The sequence below is a fragment of the Solanum pennellii genome, chromosome 8 (assembly GCF_001406875.1).
Source record: "Solanum pennellii chromosome 8, SPENNV200".
Taxonomy (NCBI): domain Eukaryota; kingdom Viridiplantae; phylum Streptophyta; class Magnoliopsida; order Solanales; family Solanaceae; genus Solanum; species Solanum pennellii.
Window position 1 is genome coordinate 5,965,497 of NC_028644.1, and position 5,690 is coordinate 5,971,186.

Below are 5,690 nucleotides of genomic sequence, written 5' to 3' on the forward strand. Positions count from 1 at the left end.
ACGGTCCGTCCTGCCATTCCGTCGTGAAGTTCAGAGAGTCGATCTCAATACCCAAATTTTCAGAATCTAAGTGTTTTGGAACGAGACCCCCTCGACGGTCCGTCGTGCCCATGACTGTCCGTCGTGGGATCCGTCGACTTAGACAGTTATTACTAGAAATAAACTCTACTGCTCAAAACGACTAAACAGGTCGTTACACAAAACTACAATAATATCCTTATGGGCCCATAACAAAAATTAAGACATGTATGGATTCTTATGGATTTTTCATTTTGACCATTATTTACACAATGATGTTTTAAAATTACTAAAATGTCATTGGTCGTCCTTCTCATGACTCTTCTATATAATAGAAAAAGACTATTTTAATATAATCAAGATACAAATTTAGTGGTCATATTATGTAACATAACATTTAAAACATCTTACACAATAATCCTTTCAAGTATTTCTAGGAACAAAATATTAACTATTCAAACACATTTTATTTTAATTAGTTCAAAAATTTCTTTCAAAAATATGTAAAACTAACTTAACATTCATTATTGTTTGTAAGAAGTTAATTAATAGAAACTCTTTATTTTAAGAAAATTACAATAATATCCTTATGGGCCCATAACAAAAATTAAGAATGTATGGATTCTTCTATATTTTTCATTTTGACCATTAATTACACAATTATTATTTTGCCCTTAAATGATGTTAAAATTACTAAAATGTCATTTGTCGTCCTTCTCATGGCTCTTTTATATAATAGAAAAATATTTAAAAACAAGCTTAACATTTTATTATTGTTTGTAAGAAGTTAATTTACAGAAACTCTTCATTTTAACAAAATTACAATAATATCCTTATGGGCCCATAACAAAAATTAAGATATGTATGGATTCTTATGGATTTTTTATTTTGACCATTAATTACACAATGATGTTAAAATTACTAAAATGCCATTGATCGTCCTTCTCATGACTCTTCTATATAATAGAAAAAGACTATTTTAATATAATCTAGATACAACTTTTGTGGTCATATTATGTAACATAACATTCAAAACATCTTACACAATAATCCTTTAAAGTGTTTCTAGGAACAAAATATTAACTATTCAAACACATTTTAGTTTAATTAGTTCAAAAAATTCTTTCAAAAATATGTAAAACAAACTTAACATTCATTATTGTTTGTAAGAAGTTAATTAATAGAAACTCTTCATTTTAACAAAATTACAATAATATCCTTATGGGCCCTTAACAAAAATTAAGAATGTGTGGATTCTTCTAGATTTTCATTTTGACCATTAATTACACAATTATTATTTTGCCTTAAATGATGTTAAAATTACAAAAATGTCATTTGTCGTCCTTCTCATGGCTCTTCTATATAATAGAAAAATATGTAAAAACAAGCTTAACATTTTATTATTGTTTGTAAGAAGTTAATTAATAGAAACTCTTCATTTTAACAAAATTACAATAATATCCTTATGGGCCCATAACAAAAATTAAGGCATGTATGGATTCTTTTAGATTTTTCATTTTGACCATTGATTACACAATTATTATTTTGCCCCTAAATGATGTTAAAATTACTAAAATGTTATTGGTCGTCCTTCTCATGACTTTTCTATATAATAGAAAAAGACTATTTTATTATAATAAAGATATAAATTTAGTGGTCATATTATGTAACATAACATTGAAAACATCTTACGCAATAATCCTTTCAAGTATTTCTAGGAACATTCAAATACATTTTATTTTAATTAGTTCAAAATTTTCTTTTCAAAAATATGTAAAATAAGCTTAACATTCATTATTGTTTGTAATAATTTAATTAATAGAAACTCTTCATTTTAACAAAATTACAATAATATTCGTATGGGTCCATAACAAAAATTAAGAATGTATGGATTCTTCTAGATTTTTCATTTTGACCATTAATCACACAATTATTATTTTGCCCTTAAATGATGTTAAAATTACTAAAATGTCATTGGTCGTCCTCATTGCTCTTCTATATAATAGAAAATATAAATATTAGGTGCCTGCGCCAATGCGGGCTCAACGTATGTTAGTTATTTCCTTCCAATTTTATGTGACACAAATAAAATTTGAAAAAGTGAAATAAATTTGTTATATATAATTTTTTTTAAAATATTTTCAATTGTTAATTTATGTACCTTTTATGTCAATTTTCAAATAATATATGTTACTTCATCTATTTCATTTTATATGATACAAGAGATTTTAGGAAAGTCAACGAAATTTCTTATATGATTCTCGCATATTTTTAGTTGTCATTTTACTATGATTCATAGTACTTTGTAGTTCTTACGTCATTTTCAAATAATATATGAATTTTTTTTCATTAAATATACGGGAATCAACCAAATTTCATTATGAGACATAACTATGTTTTTTTCTAAAAATATCTTAAATTGTTACATTGAGATTTTAAGATTTTTTATGTAATTTTTAAATATGTACCAAATTAGCAATTAAAACGAAGAATTAAACTTTTCAAATCATTATATTTTTATATGAAAATATTCAAATCTTTAAAACTCCATATATATGCACAAATTAATAGAAGGAAACCAAAAAAATTTTTAAAAATAATTATATGAAAGCTCATTTTAATAATAACACACATATATTTCATTTTTAATATATGATTCCTCCTTTTCGATTTATATAAACTTATTTTTTTATTTCATCTCAAAAATAAAATAACTTCTGAATTTTGAATTTTTTTTATATTGCATATTTAAGATCACATAATCTAAAAATATTTTAATACACAAAATTTAAATATACATAAATTTTATTTTTATTTTTAACTAATTCCACCTAATATTATACTTCATATATAATTATTAAGAGCTAATCGTAATCATAATTTATTTACTTTCATATAATAAATAGATATCACAAATTCATAAAAAAAATGGAGAAATAAAAAATATGAGGTAATAATAATAATAATAATAACTAAAGATGTTTCTAGAAGAATTTAATTTTCTTGTTATCATTCTTGGTAGATTTTTATTTGAATGAAATTACATTTTTTTTACCTTTGATCTTCATTCACTTTACATATAGAAAGATGTTTCTAGAATTATTTATTCTTGATAGATTTTTGTTATGATGAAATTACATTTTTATTCTTGGTCATATTTAATATAAGGTCAAGCCGTAGTTCCTGTCCCTGGGAGAAGTCGAAGGGCGCCATCCGCCTTATTATGTCAACTTTGACCTCGACCGAGCCACCAAATATATCATCCTATTAATTTTTATTTGTAAAGTTACTTTTAACATCTTTTTTCGTTAATTTCAATCTAGTATTTATTATTAATTTTATCACACTTCTATTAATTAGAACCAAAATAAAGATGAAAATAATTAATTCATGATAAAGTTTTATATAAAAAGTAGGCATTTTTATAAGCATAATGAATAGAAAAAATATTAAGAATTAAAGTAAAGTAAAATAGAGTAATAGTAAAATAGAGTAATAATAAAATAGATATCACAATAACTCACAAAAGAAAAAAAAAGTAAAGTAATAACAAAATAAGTTAATGGTAATAGCAATAACTTAATATATTTCTAAAATCTTTAATTTTCTTGTTATCATTATTGCTAGATTTTTGTTTATATGAAATTACATTTTTGTCCTTGATCATTATTCACTTTATATATTGAAAGAGATTTCTCGAATTATTTATTATTTTTCTTAATAGATTTTTGTTAGAATGAAATTACATTTTTACCCTTGTCATCCTCCCGCTTCACTCTTCAATATAATAGAAATTTATTTTCAAGTATATTAATTAAAACCAAAATAAAGATGGAAATAACTGATTCATGATAAAGTTTTATATAAAAAGTAGGCATTTTTTATAAGCATAATGAATATAAAAAATATTAAGAATTAAACTAAAGTAAAATAGAGTAATAGTAAAATAGAGTTAATAAAATAGATATCATAATAACTCACAAAAGAAAAGAAAGTAAAGTAATAACAAAATAAGTTAATGGTAATAACATAACTTAATATGTTTCTAAAAAAAAAAAATTTCTTGTTATCATTATTGATAGATTTTTGTTAGTATGAAATTACATTTTTGCCCTTTATCATTATTTAGTTTATATATAAATAGAGATTTCTAGAATTATTTATTATCTTTTTTTAATAGATTTTTGTTAGAATGAAATTACATTTTTTTACCCTTGGTCGTCCTCCCACTTCACTCTTCAATATATAGAAGATAGATAATTGAAGGCCCATTCACGGGCCCAATATAATTTATTATTTTTTTCAATTTTAAGTTGAAAAAACTACAAATTAATATCTTATTTTATTATAGTTTCTAAAATTTTCTACTATTTAAAAGAATTACAAAAATCTCCTCTCAGATACATTCCTATCCTCTGTCAGACACGTTGGCACCATGCAATTGAACCAATCCAATTGTTTACTTATTCAATGAGACTGAGTTAATTTGGCAGCTCACCCAACCTATTTTCATTTAACAATCTCAAGTGGATGAATCAAAATCTTGAGAAAGTCTTTCATTTGTCTACCATTATAGACAAGCCCATCCATATTATCGATTCTATGGAATTCGAACCTGAACTTTATTTTCTATTTCTATTACGATTCATTATCTCCTCTCGGATACATTCCTATCCTCTCTTGAATACATCTTAATCCTATCTTGAATACATCCCTATCCTCTCTTTCGATACATCTCTCCCCTCTCGGACACATCCATATACTCTCTCGAATACACCCCTCCCCTATCGAATTCATCCGTGAGCTATGTGTTTGCAAGTTTCCTCAATAGCAATGTATCGATGTATCTACATGTCTGCTGATTCATCTTAAATTTAATAATTCTCAGAAAATTTTATAATTTGAGAAAAGTAGGGACATAATGTAATTACTCTTTACAATATGAAAATTTTGAAAAAATTTACTTTAATTTATGTGACATATTTTTCTTTGTAGTCAGTTTCAAAAGAATGATGCATAATATATTTAAATAACATTTTGACTTTAAATATTCTTTTTATTCTTAGTAATGTGATTTATCATCATATGAACATATATGGTTTGTTTTAGATCACGAGTTTTGAAAGTGTTTTATTTAAAAAAATCTTCTTGTTGAGTCAAATTAAAATTATATAAACTGAAAGGGAGTGAGTACAAACTTTAGATCAATTTTATATTTATAAAATTTAAGTTTTTGTAACTATTTGCCTTTTAACAAAATTTAAAAAGAAAATAATTCACAATTATTTTTATAGTATTTTTTATTCAATATTGTATCGATAATAATCAAATTCTCAATTTAAAGAAGGTAATAAAGTATTTTAATTTTGAAATTCAAGTATTAACTTCAATTGAGAAAATATTTATTTTTAAGTTGTAAAACATTCATAATCTAATATTTAATGTGCTCCTTACTCTCGACGAATGACACTAATTTATAATAATTCAAGATTGCAAGAAGTAGAAATCAAGACTAAAAAGTGCAACTCACTATTATACTGTCACGACCCAAAACCGAGCCGCGACTGGCACCCACACTTACCCTCCTATGTGAGCGAACCAACCAATCTAAACCCTAAACATTTCAATATAATATCAACAGAAAGTAATGCGGAAGACTTAAACTCATTAAT

General features: G+C 24.4%; 1 long non-coding RNA gene across 1 annotated transcript in view; it reads right to left on the minus strand.

Moving 5' to 3' along the window:
* Positions 1-4,503: 4,503 nt before the first annotated feature.
* Positions 4,504-5,690, minus strand: part of LOC114078391 — an 18,581-nt gene continuing 17,394 nt past the window's right edge. Inside the window, exon 3 of the long non-coding RNA XR_003580117.1 lies at positions 4,504-4,670. This is a non-coding gene — a long non-coding RNA (uncharacterized LOC114078391). The remainder of the gene's footprint in view (positions 4,671-5,690) is intronic.